The sequence below is a fragment of the Rhamphochromis longiceps genome, linkage group LG7 (assembly GCF_057381845.1).
Source record: "Rhamphochromis longiceps isolate RC_006_pf linkage group LG7, R_longiceps_female_GT1.1, whole genome shotgun sequence".
Classification (NCBI taxonomy): Eukaryota; Metazoa; Chordata; class Actinopteri; order Cichliformes; family Cichlidae; genus Rhamphochromis; species Rhamphochromis longiceps.
In genome coordinates, this window is record NC_140563.1 from 59,015,140 (window position 1) to 59,035,849 (window position 20,710).

Here is a 20,710-nt window from a genome sequence, read left to right on the forward strand (position 1 = left end):
TGTCTTGGCGAAAGAAAGCGTTTTTGTACAACTTCATATAAATCGCTGTAACTTTTGATAGAAGACTCAGACAAACATGTTTATGGCTTTATCTTATAGAACTCAATATCCCCGTGCTGGGCAAACAGGTTTTGCAGCCGTTTGAGCTAAGATTTTAAAATTATTCACATAATGAAAACCTATACTTTGTTTCAGGCGAGTTTCCCATTCAAATGCATGTAACAGTGAGAAACGCATTGTCTTGGCGAAATAAAGCGTTTTTGTACAACTTCATATAAATCGCTGTAACTTTTGATAGAAGACTCAGACAAACATGTTTATGGCTTTATCTTATAGAACTCAATATCCCCGTGCTGGGCAAACAGAACAGGTTTTGCAGCCGTTTGAGCTAAGATTTTAAAATTATTCACATAATGAAAACCTATACTTTGTTTCAGGCGAGTTTCCCATTCAAATGCATGTAACAGTGAGAAACGCATTGTCTTGGCGAAAGAAAGCGTTTTTGTACAACTTCATATAAATCGCTGTAACTTTTGATAGAAGACTCAGACAAACATGTTTATGGCTTTATCTTATAGAACTCAATATCCCCGTGCTGGGCAAACAGGTTTTGCAGCCGTTTGAGCTAAGATTTTAAAATTATTCACATAATGAAAACCTATACTTTGTTTCAGGCGAGTTTCCCATTCAAATGCATGTAACAGTGAGAAACGCATTGTCTTGGCGAAATAAAGCGTTTTTGAACAACTTCATATAAATCGCTGTAACTTTTGATAGAAGACTCAGACAAACATGTTTATGGCTTTATCTTATAGAACTCAATATGCCCGTGCTGGGCAAACAGGTTTTGCAGCCGTTTGAGCTAAGATTTTAAAATTATTCACATAATGAAAACCTATACTTTGTTTCAAGCGAGTTTCCCATTCAAATGCATGTAACAGTGAGAAACGCATTGTCTTGGCGAAATAAAGCGTTTTTGAACAACTTCATATAAATCGCTGTAACTTTTGATAGAAGACTCAGACAAACATGTTTATGGCTTTATCTTATAGAACTCAATATCCCCGTACTGGGCAAACAGAACAGGTTTTGCAGCCGTTTGAGCTAAGATTTTAAAATTATTCACATAATGAAAACCTATACTTTGTTTCAGGCGAGTTTCCCATTCAAATGCATGTAACAGTGAGAAAGGCATTGTCTTGGCGAAATAAAGCGTTTTTAAACAACTTCATATAAATCGCTGTAACTTTTGATAGAAGACTCAGACAAACATGTTTATGGCTTTATCTTATAGAACTCAATATCCCCGTGCTGGGCAAACAGAACAGGTTTTGCAGCCGTTTGAGCTAAGATTTTAAAATTATTCACATAATGAAAACCTATACTTTGTTTCAAGCGAGTTTCCCATTCAAATGCATGTAACAGTGAGAAACGCATTGTCTTGGCGAAATAAAGCGTTTTTGAACAACTTCATATAAATCGCTGTAACTTTTGATAGAAGACTCAGACAAACATGTTTATGGCTTTATCTTATAGAACTCAATATCCCCGTACTGGGCAAACAGGTTTTGCAGCCGTTTGAGCTAAGATTTTAAAATTATTCACATAATGAAAACCTATACTTTGTTTCAAGCGAGTTTCCCATTCAAATGCATGTAACAGTGAGAAACGCATTGTCTTGGCGAAATAAAGCGTTTTTGAACAACTTCATATAAATCGCTGTAACTTTTGATAGAAGACTCAGACAAACATGTTTATGGCTTTATCTTATAGAACTCAATATGCCCGTGCTGGGCAAACAGAACAGGTTTTGCAGCCGTTTGAGCTAAGATTTTAAAATTATTCACATAATGAAAACCTATACTTTGTTTCAGGCGAGTTTCCCATTCAAATGCATGTAACAGTGAGAAAGGCATTGTCTTGGCGAAATAAAGCGTTTTTAAACAACTTCATATAAATCGCTGTAACTTTTGATAGAAGACTCAGACAAACATGTTTATGGCTTTATCTTATAGAACTCAATATCCCCGTGCTGGGCAAACAGAACAGGTTTTGCAGCCGTTTGAGCTAAGATTTTAAAATTATTCACATAATGAAAACCTATACTTTGTTTCAAGCGAGTTTCCCATTCAAATGCATGTAACAGTGAGAAACGCATTGTCTTGGCGAAATAAAGCGTTTTTGAACAACTTCATATAAATCGCTGTAACTTTTGATAGAAGACTCAGACAAACATGTTTATGGCTTTATCTTATAGAACTCAATATGCCCGTGCTGGGCAAACAGGTTTTGCAGCCGTTTGAGCTAAGATTTTAAAATTATTCACATAATGAAAACCTATACTTTGTTTCAAGCGAGTTTCCCATTCAAATGCATGTAACAGTGAGAAACGCATTGTCTTGGCGAAATAAAGCGTTTTTGAACAACTTCATATAAATCGCTGTAACTTTTGATAGAAGACTCAGACAAACATGTTTATGGCTTTATCTTATAGAACTCAATATCCCCGTGCTGGGCAAACAGAACAGGTTTTGCAGCCGTTTGAGCTAAGATTGTAAAATTATTCACATAATGAAAACCTATACTTTGTTTCAGGCGAGTTTCCCATTCAAATGCATGTAACAGTGAGAAACGCATTGTCTTGGCGAAAGAAAGCGTTTTTGTACAACTTCATATAAATCGCTGTAACTTTTGATAGAAGACTCAGACAAACATGTTTATGGCTTTATCTTATAGAACTCAATATCCCCGTGCTGGGCAAACAGGTTTTGCAGCCGTTTGAGCTAAGATTTTAAAATTATTCACATAATGAAAACCTATACTTTGTTTCAGGCGAGTTTCCCATTCAAATGCATGTAACAGTGAGAAACGCATTGTCTTGGCGAAATAAAGCGTTTTTGTACAACTTCATATAAATCGCTGTAACTTTTGATAGAAGACTCAGACAAACATGTTTATGGCTTTATCTTATAGAACTCAATATCCCCGTGCTGGGCAAACAGAACAGGTTTTGCAGCCGTTTGAGCTAAGATTTTAAAATTATTCACATAATGAAAACCTATACTTTGTTTCAGGCGAGTTTCCCATTCAAATGCATGTAACAGTGAGAAACGCATTGTCTTGGCGAAAGAAAGCGTTTTTGTACAACTTCATATAAATCGCTGTAACTTTTGATAGAAGACTCAGACAAACATGTTTATGGCTTTATCTTATAGAACTCAATATCCCCGTGCTGGGCAAACAGGTTTTGCAGCCGTTTGAGCTAAGATTTTAAAATTATTCACATAATGAAAACCTATACTTTGTTTCAGGCGAGTTTCCCATTCAAATGCATGTAACAGTGAGAAACGCATTGTCTTGGCGAAATAAAGCGTTTTTGAACAACTTCATATAAATCGCTGTAACTTTTGATAGAAGACTCAGACAAACATGTTTATGGCTTTATCTTATAGAACTCAATATGCCCGTGCTGGGCAAACAGGTTTTGCAGCCGTTTGAGCTAAGATTTTAAAATTATTCACATAATGAAAACCTATACTTTGTTTCAAGCGAGTTTCCCATTCAAATGCATGTAACAGTGAGAAACGCATTGTCTTGGCGAAATAAAGCGTTTTTGAACAACTTCATATAAATCGCTGTAACTTTTGATAGAAGACTCAGACAAACATGTTTATGGCTTTATCTTATAGAACTCAATATCCCCGTACTGGGCAAACAGAACAGGTTTTGCAGCCGTTTGAGCTAAGATTTTAAAATTATTCACATAATGAAAACCTATACTTTGTTTCAGGCGAGTTTCCCATTCAAATGCATGTAACAGTGAGAAAGGCATTGTCTTGGCGAAATAAAGCGTTTTTAAACAACTTCATATAAATCGCTGTAACTTTTGATAGAAGACTCAGACAAACATGTTTATGGCTTTATCTTATAGAACTCAATATCCCCGTGCTGGGCAAACAGAACAGGTTTTGCAGCCGTTTGAGCTAAGATTTTAAAATTATTCACATAATGAAAACCTATACTTTGTTTCAAGCGAGTTTCCCATTCAAATGCATGTAACAGTGAGAAACGCATTGTCTTGGCGAAATAAAGCGTTTTTGAACAACTTCATATAAATCGCTGTAACTTTTGATAGAAGACTCAGACAAACATGTTTATGGCTTTATCTTATAGAACTCAATATCCCCGTACTGGGCAAACAGGTTTTGCAGCCGTTTGAGCTAAGATTTTAAAATTATTCACATAATGAAAACCTATACTTTGTTTCAAGCGAGTTTCCCATTCAAATGCATGTAACAGTGAGAAACGCATTGTCTTGGCGAAATAAAGCGTTTTTGAACAACTTCATATAAATCGCTGTAACTTTTGATAGAAGACTCAGACAAACATGTTTATGGCTTTATCTTATAGAACTCAATATGCCCGTGCTGGGCAAACAGAACAGGTTTTGCAGCCGTTTGAGCTAAGATTTTAAAATTATTCACATAATGAAAACCTATACTTTGTTTCAGGCGAGTTTCCCATTCAAATGCATGTAACAGTGAGAAAGGCATTGTCTTGGCGAAATAAAGCGTTTTTAAACAACTTCATATAAATCGCTGTAACTTTTGATAGAAGACTCAGACAAACATGTTTATGGCTTTATCTTATAGAACTCAATATCCCCGTGCTGGGCAAACAGAACAGGTTTTGCAGCCGTTTGAGCTAAGATTTTAAAATTATTCACATAATGAAAACCTATACTTTGTTTCAAGCGAGTTTCCCATTCAAATGCATGTAACAGTGAGAAACGCATTGTCTTGGCGAAATAAAGCGTTTTTGAACAACTTCATATAAATCGCTGTAACTTTTGATAGAAGACTCAGACAAACATGTTTATGGCTTTATCTTATAGAACTCAATATCCCCGTACTGGGCAAACAGGTTTTGCAGCCGTTTGAGCTAAGATTTTAAAATTATTCACATAATGAAAACCTATACTTTGTTTCAAGCGAGTTTCCCATTCAAATGCATGTAACAGTGAGAAACGCATTGTCTTGGCGAAATAAAGCGTTTTTGAACAACTTCATATAAATCGCTGTAACTTTTGATAGAAGACTCAGACAAACATGTTTATGGCTTTATCTTATAGAACTCAATATGCCCATGCTGGGCAAACAGGTTTTGCAGCCGTTTGAGCTAAGATTTTAAAATTATTCACATAATGAAAACCTATACTTTGTTTCAAGCGAGTTTCCCATTCAAATGCATGTAACAGTGAGAAACGCATTGTCTTGGCGAAATAAAGCGTTTTTGAACAACTTCATATAAATCGCTGTAACTTTTGATAGAAGACTCAGACAAACATGTTTATGGCTTTATCTTATAGAACTCAATATCCCCGTACTGGGCAAACAGGTTTTGCAGCCGTTTGAGCTAAGATTTTAAAATTATTCACATAATGAAAACCTATACTTTGTTTCAAGCGAGTTTCCCATTCAAATGCATGTAACAGTGAGAAACGCATTGTCTTGGCGAAATAAAGCGTTTTTGAACAACTTCATATAAATCGCTGTAACTTTTGATAGAAGACTCAGACAAACATGTTTATGGCTTTATCTTATAGAACTCAATATGCCCGTGCTGGGCAAACAGGTTTTGCAGCCGTTTGAGCTAAGATTTTAAAATTATTCACATAATGAAAACCTATACTTTGTTTCAAGCGAGTTTCCCATTCAAATGCATGTAACAGTGAGAAACGCATTGTCTTGGCGAAATAAAGCGTTTTTGAACAACTTCATATAAATCGCTGTAACTTTTGATAGAAGACTCAGACAAACATGTTTATGGCTTTATCTTATAGAACTCAATATCCCCGTGCTGGGCAAACAGGTTTTGCAGCCGTTTGAGCTAAGATTTTAAAATTATTCACATAATGAAAACCTATACTTTGTTTCAGGCGAGTTTCCCATTCAAATGCATGTAACAGTGAGAAACGCATTGTCTTGGCGAAATAAAGCGTTTTTGTACAACTTCATATAAATCGCTGTAACTTTTGATAGAAGACTCAGACAAACATGTTTATGGCTTTATCTTATAGAACTCAATATCCCCGTGCTGGGCAAACAGAACAGGTTTTGCAGCCGTTTGAGCTAAGATTGTAAAATTATTCACATAATGAAAACCTATACTTTGTTTCAGGCGAGTTTCCCATTCAAATGCATGTAACAGTGAGAAACGCATTGTCTTGGCGAAATAAAGCGTTTTTGTACAACTTCATATAAATCGCTGTAACTTTTGATAGAAGACTCAGACAAACATGTTTATGGCTTTATCTTATAGAACTCAATATCCCTGTGCTGGGCAAACAGGTTTTGCAGCCGTTTGAGCTAAGATTTCAAAATTATTCACATAATGAAAACCTATACTTTGTTTCAAGCGAGTTTCCCATTCAAATGCATGTAACAGTGAGAAATGCACTGTCTTGGCGAAAGAAAGCGTTTTTGTACAACTTCATATAAATCGCTGTAACTTTTGATAGAAGACTCAGACAAACATGTTTATGGCTTTATCTTATAGAACTCAATATGCCCGTGCTGGGCAAACAGGTTTTGCAGCCGTTTGAGCTAAGATTTTAAAATTATTCACATAATGAAAACCTATACTTTGTTTCAAGCGAGTTTCCCATTCAAATGCATGTAACAGTGAGAAACGCATTGTCTTGGCGAAATAAAGCGTTTTTGAACAACTTCATATAAATCGCTGTAACTTTTGATAGAAGACTCAGACAAACATGTTTATGGCTTTACCTTATAGAACTCAATATCCCTGTGCTGGGCAAACAGGTTTTGCAGCCGTTTGAGCTAAGATTTTAAAATTATTCACATAATGAAAACCTATACTTTGTTTCAAGCGAGTTTCCCATTCAAATGCATGTAACAGTGAGAAACGCATTGTCTTGGCGAAATAAAGCGTTTTTGAACAACTTCATATAAATCGCTGTAACTTTTGATAGAAGACTCAGACAAACATGTTTATGGCTTTATCTTATAGAACTCAATATCCCCGTGCTGGGCAAACAGAACAGGTTTTGCAGCCGTTTGAGCTAAGATTTTAAAATTATTCACATAATGAAAACCTATACTTTGTTTCAGGCGAGTTTCCCATTCAAATGCATGTAACAGTGAGAAACGCATTGTCTTGGCGAAATAAAGCGTTTTTGTACAACTTCATATACATCGCTGTAACTTTTGATAGAAGACTCAGACAAACATGTTTATGGCTTTATCTTATAGAACTCAATATCCCCGTGCTGGGCAAACAGGTTTTGCAGCCGTTTGAGCTAAGATTTCAAAATTATTCACATAATGAAAACCTATACTTTGTTTCAAGCGAGTTTCCCATTCAAATGCATGTAACAGTGAGAAACGCATTGTCTTGGCGAAATAAAGCGTTTTTGAACAACTTCATATAAATCGCTGTAACTTTTGATAGAAGACTCAGACAAACATGTTTATGGCTTTATCTTATAGAACTCAATATGCCCGTGCTGGGCAAACAGGTTTTGCAGCCGTTTGAGCTAAGATTTTAAAATTATTCACATAATGAAAACCTATACTTTGTTTCAAGCGAGTTTCCCATTCAAATGCATGTAACAGTGAGAAACGCATTGTCTTGGCGAAATAAAGCGTTTTTGTACAACTTCATATAAATCGCTGTAACTTTTGATAGAAGACTCAGACAAACATGTTTATGGCTTTATCTTATAGAACTCAATATGCCCGTGCTGGGCAAACAGGTTTTGCAGCCGTTTGAGCTAAGATTTTAAAATTATTCACATAATGAAAACCTATACTTTGTTTCAGGCGAGTTTCCCATTCAAATGCATGTAACAGTGAGAAAGGCATTGTCTTGGCGAAATAAAGCGTTTTTAAACAACTTCATATAAATCGCTGTAACTTTTGATAGGAGACTCAGACAAACATGTTTATGGCTTTATCTTATAGAACTCAATATCCCCGTGCTGGGCAAACAGAACAGGTTTTGCAGCCGTTTGAGCTAAGATTTTAAAATTATTCACATAATGAAAACCTATACTTTGTTTCAGGCGAGTTTCCCATTCAAATGCATGTAACAGTGAGAAACGCATTGTCTTGGCGAAATAAAGCGTTTTTGAACAACTTCATATAAATCGCTGTAACTTTTGATAGAAGACTCAGACAAACATGTTTATGGCTTTATCTTATAGAACTCAATATCCCCGTGCTGGGCAAACAGAACAGGTTTTGCAGCCGTTTGAGCTAAGATTTTAAAATTATTCACATAATGAAAACCTATACTTTGTTTCAGGTGAGTTTCCCATTCAAATGCATGTAACAGTGAGAAACGCATTGTCTTGGCGAAATAAAGCGTTTTTGTACAACTTCATATAAATCGCTGTAACTTTTGATAGAAGACTCAGACAAACATGTTTATGGCTTTATCTTATAGAACTCAATATCCCTGTGCTGGGCAAACAGGTTTTGCAGCCATTTGAGCTAAGATTTTAAAATTATTCACATAATGAAAACCTATACTTTGTTTCAGGCGAGTTTCCCATTCAAATGCATGTAACAGTGAGAAAGGCATTGTCTTGGCGAAAGAAAGCGTTTTTAAACAACTTCATATAAATCGCTGTAACTTTTGATAGGAAACTCAGACAAACATGTTTATGGCTTTATCTTATAGAACTCAATATCCCCGTGCTGGGCAAACAGGTTTTGCAGCCGTTTGAGCTAAGATTTTAAAATTATTCACATAATGAAAACCTATACTTTGTTTCAGGCGAGTTTCCCATTCAAATGCATGTAACAGTGAGAAACGCATTGTCTTGGCGAAATAAAGCGTTTTTGAACAACTTCATATAAATCGCTGTAACTTTTGATAGAAGACTCAGACAAACATGTTTATGGCTTTATCTTATAGAACTCAATATCCCCGTGCTGGGCAAACAGAACAGGTTTTGCAGCCGTTTGAGCTAAGATTTCAAAATTATTCACATAATGAAAACCTATACTTTGTTTCAAGCGAGTTTCCCATTCAAATGCATGTAACAGTGAGAAACGCATTGTCTTGGCGAAATAAAGCGTTTTTGAACAACTTCATATAAATCGCTGTAACTTTTGATAGAAGACTCAGACAAACATGTTTATGGCTTTATCTTATAGAACTCAATATGCCCGTGCTGGGCAAACAGGTTTTGCAGCCGTTTGAGCTAAGATTTTAAAATTATTCACATAATGAAAACCTATACTTTGTTTCAAGCGAGTTTCCCATTCAAATGCATGTAACAGTGAGAAACGCATTGTCTTGGCGAAATAAAGCGTTTTTGTACAACTTCATATAAATCGCTGTAACTTTTGATAGAAGACTCAGACAAACATGTTTATGGCTTTATCTTATAGAACTCAATATGCCCGTGCTGGGCAAACAGGTTTTGCAGCCGTTTGAGCTAAGATTTTAAAATTATTCACATAATGAAAACCTATACTTTGTTTCAGGCGAGTTTCCCATTCAAATGCATGTAACAGTGAGAAAGGCATTGTCTTGGCGAAATAAAGCGTTTTTAAACAACTTCATATAAATCGCTGTAACTTTTGATAGGAGACTCAGACAAACATGTTTATGGCTTTATCTTATAGAACTCAATATCCCCGTGCTGGGCAAACAGAACAGGTTTTGCAGCCGTTTGAGCTAAGATTTTAAAATTATTCACATAATGAAAACCTATACTTTGTTTCAGGCGAGTTTCCCATTCAAATGCATGTAACAGTGAGAAACGCATTGTCTTGGCGAAATAAAGCGTTTTTGAACAACTTCATATAAATCGCTGTAACTTTTGATAGAAGACTCAGACAAACATGTTTATGGCTTTATCTTATAGAACTCAATATCCCCGTGCTGGGCAAACAGAACAGGTTTTGCAGCCGTTTGAGCTAAGATTTTAAAATTATTCACATAATGAAAACCTATACTTTGTTTCAGGTGAGTTTCCCATTCAAATGCATGTAACAGTGAGAAAGGCATTGTCTTGGCGAAATAAAGCGTTTTTGTACAACTTCATATAAATCGCTGTAACTTTTGATAGAAGACTCAGACAAACATGTTTATGGCTTTATCTTATAGAACTCAATATCCCCGTGCTGGGCAAACAGAACAGGTTTTGCAGCCGTTTGAGCTAAGATTTTAAAATTATTCACATAATGAAAACCTATACTTTGTTTCAGGCGAGTTTCCCATTCAAATGCATGTAACAGTGAGAAACGCATTGTCTTGGCGAAATAAAGCGTTTTTGTACAACTTCATATAAATCGCTGTAACTTTTGATAGAAGACTCAGACAAACATGTTTATGGCTTTATCTTATAGAACTCAATATGCCCGTGCTGGGCAAACAGGTTTTGCAGCCGTTTGAGCTAAGATTTTAAAATTATTCACATAATGAAAACCTATACTTTGTTTCAGGCGAGTTTCCCATTCAAATGCATGTAACAGTGAGAAACGCATTGTCTTGGCGAAATAAAGCGTTTTTGAACAACTTCATATAAATCGCTGTAACTTTTGATAGAAGACTCAGACAAACATGTTTATGGCTTTATCTTATAGAACTCAATATCCCCGTGCTGGGCAAACAGAACAGGTTTTGCAGCCGTTTGAGCTAAGATTTTAAAATTATTCACATAATGAAAACCTATACTTTGTTTCAGGTGAGTTTCCCATTCAAATGCATGTAACAGTGAGAAAGGCATTGTCTTGGCGAAATAAAGCGTTTTTGAACAACTTCATATAAATCGCTGTAACTTTTGATAGAAGACTCAGACAAACATGTTTATGGCTTTATCTTATAGAACTCAATATCCCCGTGCTGGGCAAACAGGTTTTGCAGCCGTTTGAGCTAAGATTTTAAAATTATTCACATAATGAAAACCTATACTTTGTTTCAGGCGAGTTTCCCATTCAAATGCATGTAACAGTGAGAAAGGCATTGTCTTGGCGAAATAAAGCGTTTTTAAACAACTTCATATAAATCGCTGTAACTTTTGATAGAAGACTCAGACAAACATGTTTATGGCTTTATCTTATAGAACTCAATATCCCCGTGCTGGGCAAACAGAACAGGTTTTGCAGCCGTTTGAGCTAAGATTTCAAAATTATTCACATAATGAAAACCTATACTTTGTTTCAAGCGAGTTTCCCATTCAAATGCATGTAACAGTGAGAAACGCATTGTCTTGGCGAAATAAAGCGTTTTTGAACAACTTCATATAAATCGCTGTAACTTTTGATAGAAGACTCAGACAAACATGTTTATGGCTTTATCTTATAGAACTCAATATGCCCGTGCTGGGCAAACAGGTTTTGCAGCCGTTTGAGCTAAGATTTTAAAATTATTCACATAATGAAAACCTATACTTTGTTTCAAGCGAGTTTCCCATTCAAATGCATGTAACAGTGAGAAACGCATTGTCTTGGCGAAATAAAGCGTTTTTGTACAACTTCATATAAATCGCTGTAACTTTTGATAGAAGACTCAGACAAACATGTTTATGGCTTTATCTTATAGAACTCAATATGCCCGTGCTGGGCAAACAGGTTTTGCAGCCGTTTGAGCTAAGATTTTAAAATTATTCACATAATGAAAACCTATACTTTGTTTCAGGCGAGTTTCCCATTCAAATGCATGTAACAGTGAGAAAGGCATTGTCTTGGCGAAATAAAGCGTTTTTAAACAACTTCATATAAATCGCTGTAACTTTTGATAGGAGACTCAGACAAACATGTTTATGGCTTTATCTTATAGAACTCAATATCCCCGTGCTGGGCAAACAGAACAGGTTTTGCAGCCGTTTGAGCTAAGATTTTAAAATTATTCACATAATGAAAACCTATACTTTGTTTCAGGCGAGTTTCCCATTCAAATGCATGTAACAGTGAGAAACGCATTGTCTTGGCGAAATAAAGCGTTTTTGAACAACTTCATATAAATCGCTGTAACTTTTGATAGAAGACTCAGACAAACATGTTTATGGCTTTATCTTATAGAACTCAATATCCCCGTGCTGGGCAAACAGAACAGGTTTTGCAGCCGTTTGAGCTAAGATTTTAAAATTATTCACATAATGAAAACCTATACTTTGTTTCAGGTGAGTTTCCCATTCAAATGCATGTAACAGTGAGAAACGCATTGTCTTGGCGAAATAAAGCGTTTTTGTACAACTTCATATAAATCGCTGTAACTTTTGATAGAAGACTCAGACAAACATGTTTATGGCTTTATCTTATAGAACTCAATATCCCTGTGCTGGGCAAACAGGTTTTGCAGCCATTTGAGCTAAGATTTTAAAATTATTCACATAATGAAAACCTATACTTTGTTTCAGGCGAGTTTCCCATTCAAATGCATGTAACAGTGAGAAAGGCATTGTCTTGGCGAAAGAAAGCGTTTTTAAACAACTTCATATAAATCGCTGTAACTTTTGATAGGAAACTCAGACAAACATGTTTATGGCTTTATCTTATAGAACTCAATATCCCCGTGCTGGGCAAACAGGTTTTGCAGCCGTTTGAGCTAAGATTTTAAAATTATTCACATAATGAAAACCTATACTTTGTTTCAGGCGAGTTTCCCATTCAAATGCATGTAACAGTGAGAAACGCATTGTCTTGGCGAAATAAAGCGTTTTTGTACAACTTCATATAAATCGCTGTAACTTTTGATAGAAGACTCAGACAAACATGTTTATGGCTTTATCTTATAGAACTCAATATGCCCGTGCTGGGCAAACAGGTTTTGCAGCCGTTTGAGCTAAGATTTTAAAATTATTCACATAATGAAAACCTATACTTTGTTTCAGGCGAGTTTCCCATTCAAATGCATGTAACAGTGAGAAACGCATTGTCTTGGCGAAATAAAGCGTTTTTGAACAACTTCATATAAATCGCTGTAACTTTTGATAGAAGACTCAGACAAACATGTTTATGGCTTTATCTTATAGAACTCAATATCCCCGTGCTGGGCAAACAGAACAGGTTTTGCAGCCGTTTGAGCTAAGATTTTAAAATTATTCACATAATGAAAACCTATACTTTGTTTCAGGTGAGTTTCCCATTCAAATGCATGTAACAGTGAGAAAGGCATTGTCTTGGCGAAATAAAGCGTTTTTGTACAACTTCATATAAATCGCTGTAACTTTTGATAGAAGACTCAGACAAACATGTTTATGGCTTTATCTTATAGAACTCAATATCCCCGTGCTGGGCAAACAGAACAGGTTTTGCAGCCGTTTGAGCTAAGATTTTAAAATTATTCACATAATGAAAACCTATACTTTGTTTCAGGCGAGTTTCCCATTCAAATGCATGTAACAGTGAGAAACGCATTGTCTTGGCGAAATAAAGCGTTTTTGTACAACTTCATATAAATCGCTGTAACTTTTGATAGAAGACTCAGACAAACATGTTTATGGCTTTATCTTATAGAACTCAATATGCCCGTGCTGGGCAAACAGGTTTTGCAGCCGTTTGAGCTAAGATTTTAAAATTATTCACATAATGAAAACCTATACTTTGTTTCAGGCGAGTTTCCCATTCAAATGCATGTAACAGTGAGAAACGCATTGTCTTGGCGAAATAAAGCGTTTTTGAACAACTTCATATAAATCGCTGTAACTTTTGATAGAAGACTCAGACAAACATGTTTATGGCTTTATCTTATAGAACTCAATATCCCCGTGCTGGGCAAACAGAACAGGTTTTGCAGCCGTTTGAGCTAAGATTTTAAAATTATTCACATAATGAAAACCTATACTTTGTTTCAGGTGAGTTTCCCATTCAAATGCATGTAACAGTGAGAAAGGCATTGTCTTGGCGAAATAAAGCGTTTTTGAACAACTTCATATAAATCGCTGTAACTTTTGATAGAAGACTCAGACAAACATGTTTATGGCTTTATCTTATAGAACTCAATATCCCCGTGCTGGGCAAACAGGTTTTGCAGCCGTTTGAGCTAAGATTTTAAAATTATTCACATAATGAAAACCTATACTTTGTTTCAGGCGAGTTTCCCATTCAAATGCATGTAACAGTGAGAAAGGCATTGTCTTGGCGAAATAAAGCGTTTTTAAACAACTTCATATAAATCGCTGTAACTTTTGATAGAAGACTCAGACAAACATGTTTATGGCTTTATCTTATAGAACTCAATATCCCCGTGCTGGGCAAACAGAACAGGTTTTGCAGCCGTTTGAGCTAAGATTTTAAAATTATTCACATAATGAAAACCTATACTTTGTTTCAGGTGAGTTTCCCATTCAAATGCATGTAACAGTGAGAAAGGCATTGTCTTGGCGAAATAAAGCGTTTTTGTACAACTTCATATAAATCGCTGTAACTTTTGATAGAAGACTCAGACAAACATGTTTATGGCTTTATCTTATAGAACTCAATATCCCCGTGCTGGGCAAACAGAACAGGTTTTGCAGCCGTTTGAGCTAAGATTTTAAAATTATTCACATAATGAAAACCTATACTTTGTTTCAGGCGAGTTTCCCATTCAAATGCATGTAACAGTGAGAAACGCATTGTCTTGGCGAAATAAAGCGTTTTTGTACAACTTCATATAAATCGCTGTAACTTTTGATAGAAGACTCAGACAAACATGTTTATGGCTTTATCTTATAGAACTCAATATGCCCGTGCTGGGCAAACAGAACAGGTTTTGCAGCCGTTTGAGCTAAGATTTTAAAATTATTCACATAATGAAAACCTATACTTTGTTTCAGGCGAGTTTCCCATTCAAATGCATGTAACAGTGAGAAACGCATTGTCTTGGCGAAATAAAGCGTTTTTGAACAACTTCATATAAATCGCTGTAACTTTTGATAGAAGACTCAGACAAACATGTTTATGGCTTTACCTTATAGAACTCAATATCCCTGTGCTGGGCAAACAGGTTTTGCAGCCGTTTGAGCTAAGATTTTAAAATTATTCACATAATGAAAACCTATACTTTGTTTCAGGCGAGTTTCCCATTCAAATGCATGTAACAGTGAGAAAGGCATTGTCTTGGCGAAATAAAGCGTTTTTAAACAACTTCATATAAATCGCTGTAACTTTTGATAGAAGACTCAGACAAACATGTTTATGGCTTTATCTTATAGAACTCAATATGCCCGTGCTGGGCAAACAGGTTTTGCAGCCGTTTGAGCTAAGATTTTAAAATTATTCACATAATGAAAACCTATACTTTGTTTCAAGCGAGTTTCCCATTCAAATGCATGTAACAGTGAGAAACGCATTGTCTTGGCGAAATAAAGCGTTTTTGAACAACTTCATATAAATCGCTGTAACTTTTGATAGAAGACTCAGACAAACATGTTTATGGCTTTATCTTATAGAACTCAATATCCCCGTGCTGGGCAAACAGGTTTTGCAGCCGTTTGAGCTAAGATTTTAAAATTATTCACATAATGAAAACCTATACTTTGTTTCAGGTGAGTTTCCCATTCAAATGCATGTAACAGTGAGAAAGGCATTGTCTTGGCGAAATAAAGCGTTTTTGTACAACTTCATATAAATCGCTGTAACTTTTGATAGAAGACTCAGACAAACATGTTTATGGCTTTATCTTATAGAACTCAATATCCCCGTGCTGGGCAAACAGAACAGGTTTTGCAGCCGTTTGAGCTAAGATTTTAAAATTATTCACATAATGAAAACCTATACTTTGTTTCAGGCGAGTTTCCCATTCAAATGCATGTAACAGTGAGAAACGCATTGTCTTGGCGAAATAAAGCGTTTTTGTACAACTTCATATAAATCGCTGTAACTTTTGATAGAAGACTCAGACAAACATGTTTATGGCTTTATCTTATAGAACTCAATATGCCCGTGCTGGGCAAACAGGTTTTGCAGCCGTTTGAGCTAAGATTTTAAAATTATTCACATAATGAAAACCTATACTTTGTTTCAGGCGAGTTTCCCATTCAAATGCATGTAACAGTGAGAAACGCATTGTCTTGGCGAAATAAAGCGTTTTTGAACAACTTCATATAAATCGCTGTAACTTTTGATAGAAGACTCAGACAAACATGTTTATGGCTTTATCTTATAGAACTCAATATCCCCGTGCTGGGCAAACAGAACAGGTTTTGCAGCCGTTTGAGCTAAGATTTTAAAATTATTCACATAATGAAAACCTATACTTTGTTTCAGGTGAGTTTCCCATTCAAATGCATGTAACAGTGAGAAAGGCATTGTCTTGGCGAAATAAAGCGTTTTTGAACAACTTCATATAAATCGCTGTAACTTTTGATAGAAGACTCAGACAAACATGTTTATGGCTTTATCTTATAGAACTCAATATCCCCGTGCTGGGCAAACAGGTTTTGCAGCCGTTTGAGCTAAGATTTTAAAATTATTCACATAATGAAAACCTATACTTTGTTTCAGGCGAGTTTCCCATTCAAATGCATGTAACAGTGAGAAAGGCATTGTCTTGGCGAAATAAAGCGTTTTTAAACAACTTCATATAAATCGCTGTAACTTTTGATAGAAGACTCAGACAAACATGTTTATGGCTTTATCTTATAGAACTCAATATCCCCGTGCTGGGCAAACAGAACAGGTTTTGCAGCCGTTTGAGCTAAGATTTCAAAATTATTCACATAATGAAAACCTATACTTTGTTTCAAGCGAGTTTCCCATTCAAATGCATGTAACAGTGAGAAACGCATTGTCTTGGCGAAATAAAGCGTTTTTGAACAACTTCATATAAATCGCTGTAACTTTTGATAGAAGACTCAGACAAACATGTTTATGGCTTTATCTTATAGAACTCAATATGCCCGTGCTGGGCAAACAGGTTTTGCAGCCGTTTGAGCTAAGATTTTAAAATTATTCACATAATGAAAACCTATACTTTGTTTCAAGCGAGTTTCCCATTCAAATGCATGTAACAGTGAGAAACGCATTGTCTTGGCGAAATAAAGCGTTTTTGTACAACTTCATATAAATCGCTGTAACTTTTGATAGAAGACTCAGACAAACATGTTTATGGCTTTATCTTATAGAACTCAATATGCCCGTGCTGGGCAAACAGGTTTTGCAGCCGTTTGAGCTAAGATTTTAAAATTATTCACATAATGAAAACCTATACTTTGTTTCAGGCGAGTTTCCCATTCAAATGCATGTAACAGTGAGAAAGGCATTGTCTTGGCGAAATAAAGCGTTTTTAAACAACTTCATATAAATCGCTGTAACTTTTGATAGGAGACTCAGACAAACATGTTTATGGCTTTATCTTATAGAACTCAATATCCCCGTGCTGGGCAAACAGAACAGGTTTTGCAGCCGTTTGAGCTAAGATTTTAAAATTATTCACATAATGAAAACCTATACTTTGTTTCAGGCGAGTTTCCCATTCAAATGCATGTAACAGTGAGAAACGCATTGTCTTGGCGAAATAAAGCGTTTTTGAACAACTTCATATAAATCGCTGTAACTTTTGATAGAAGACTCAGACAAACATGTTTATGGCTTTATCTTATAGAACTCAATATCCCCGTACTGGGCAAACAGGTTTTGCAGCCGTTTGAGCTAAGATTTTAAAATTATTCACATAATGAAAACCTATACTTTGTTTCAGGCGAGTTTCCCATTCAAATGCATGTAACAGTGAGAAACGCATTGTCTTGGCGAAATAAAGCGTTTTTAAACAACTTCATATAAATCGCTGTAACTTTTGATAGAAGACTCAGACAAACATGTTTATGGCTTTATCTTATAGAACTCAATATCCCCGTGCTGGGCAAACAGAACAGGTTTTGCAGCCGTTTGAGCTAAGATTGTAAAATTATTCACATAATGAAAACCTATACTTTGTTTCAGGCGAGTTTCCCATTCAAATGCATGTAACAGTGAGAAACGCATTGTCTTGGCGAAAGAAAGCGTTTTTGTACAACTTCATATAAATCGCTGTAACTTTTGATAGAAGACTCAGACAAACATGTTTATGGCTTTATCTTATAGAACTCAATATCCCTGTGCTGGGCAAACAGGTTTTGCAGCCGTTTGAGCTAAGATTGTAAAATTATTCACATAATGAAAACCTATACTTTGTTTCAAGCGAGTTTCCCATTCAAATGCATGTAACAGTGAGAAACGCATTGTCTTGGCGAAATAAAGCGTTTTTGAACAACTTCATATAAATCGCTGTAACTTTTGATAGAAGACTCAGACAAACATGTTTATGGCTTTATCTTATAGAACTCAATATCCCCGTACTGGGCAAACAGAACAGGTTTTGCAGCCGTTTGAGCTAAGATTTTAAAATTATTCACATAATGAAAACCTATACTTTGTTTCAGGCGAGTTTCCCATTCAAATGCATGTAACAGTGAGAAAGGCATTGTCTTGGCGAAATAAAGCGTTTTTAAACAACTTCATATAAATCGCTGTAACTTTTGATAGAAGACTCAGACAAACATGTTTATGGCTTTATCTTATAGAACTCAATATCCCCGTGCTGGGCAAACAGAACAGGTTTTGCAGCCGTTTGAGCTAAGATTGTAAAATTATTCACATAATGAAAACCTATACTTTGTTTCAGGCGAGTTTCCCATTCAAATGCATGTAACAGTGAGAAACGCATTGTCTTGGCGAAAGAAAGCGTTTTTGTACAACTTCATATAAATCGCTGTAACTTTTGATAGAAGACTCAGACAAACATGTTTATGGCTTTATCTTATAGAACTCAATATCCCTGTGCTGGGCAAACAGGTTTTGCAGCCGTTTGAGCTAAGATTTTAAAATTATTCACATAATGAAAACCTATACTTTGTTTCAAGCGAGTTTCCCATTCAAATGCATGTAACAGTGAGAAACGCATTGTCTTGGCGAAATAAAGCGTTTTTGAACAACTTCATATAAATCGCTGTAACTTTTGATAGAAGACTCAGACAAACATGTTTATGGCTTTATCTTATAGAACTCAATATCCCCGTACTGGGCAAACAGGTTTTGCAGCCGTTTGAGCTAAGATTTTAAAATTATTCACATAATGAAAACCTATACTTTGTTTCAGGCGAGTTTCCCATTCAAATGCATGTAACAGTGAGAAACGCATTGTCTTGGCGAAATAAAGCGTTTTTAAACAACTTCATATAAATCGCTGTAACTTTTGATAGAAGACTCAGACAAACATGTTTATGGCTTTATCTTATAGAACTCAATATCCCCGTGCTGGGCAAACAGAACAGGTTTTGCAGCCGTTTGAGCTAAGATTGTAAAATTATTCACATAATGAAAACCTATACTTTGTTTCAGGCGAGTTTCCCATTCAAATGCATGTAACAGTGAGAAACGCATTGTCTTGGCGAAAGAAAGCGTTTTTGTACAACTTCATATAAATCGCTGTAACTTTTGATAGAAGACTCAGACAAACATGTTTATGGCTTTATCTTATAGAACTCAATATCCCTGTGCTGGGCAAACAGGTTTTGCAGCCGTTTGAGCTAAGATTTTAAAATTATTCACATAATGAAAACCTATACTTTGTTTCAAGCGAGTTTCCCATTCAAATGCATGTAACAGTGAGAAACGCATTGTCTTGGCGAAATAAAGCGTTTTTGAACAACTTCATATAAATCGCTGTAACTTTTGATAGAAGACTCAGACAAACATGTTTATGGCTTTATCTTATAGAACTCAATATCCCCGTACTGGGCAAACAGGTTTTGCAGCCGTTTGAGCTAAGATTTTAAAATTATTCACATAATGAAAACCTATACTTTGTTTCAGGCGAGTTTCCCATTCAAATGCATGTAACAGTGAGAAACGCATTGTCTTGGCGAAATAAAGCGTTTTTAAACAACTTCATATAAATCGCTGTAACTTTTGATAGAAGACTCAGACAAACATGTTTATGGCTTTATCTTATAGAACTCAATATCCCCGTGCTGGGCAAACAGAACAGGTTTTGCAGCCGTTTGAGCTAAGATTGTAAAATTATTCACATAATGAAAACCTATACTTTGTTTCAGGCGAGTTTCCCATTCAAATGCATGTAACAGTGAGAAACGCATTGTCTTGGCGAAAGAAAGCGTTTTTGTACAACTTCATATAAATCGCTGTAACTTTTGATAGAAGACTCAGACAAACATGTTTATGGCTTTATCTTATAGAACTCAATATCCCTGTGCTGGGCAAACAGGTTTTGCAGCCGTTTGAGCTAAGATTTTAAAATTATTCACATAATGAAAACCTATACTTTGTTTCAAGCGAGTTTCCCATTCAAATGCATGTAACAGTGAGAAACGCATTGTCTTGGCGAAATAAAGCGTTTTTGAACAACTTCATATAAATCGCTGTAACTTTTGATAGAAGACTCAGACAAACATGTTTATGGCTTTATCTTATAGAACTCAATATCCCCGTACTGGGCAAACAGGTTTTGCAGCCGTTTGAGCTAAGATTTTAAAATTATTCACATAATGAAAACCTATACTTTGTTTCAGGCGAGTTTCCCATTCAAATGCATGTAACAGTGAGAAACGCATTGTCTTGGCGAAATAAAGCGTTTTTGTACAACTTCATATAAATCGCTGTAACTTTTGATAGAAGACTCAGACAAACATGTTTATGGCTTTATCTTATAGAACTCAATATCCCTGTGCTGGGCAAACAGGTTTTGCAGC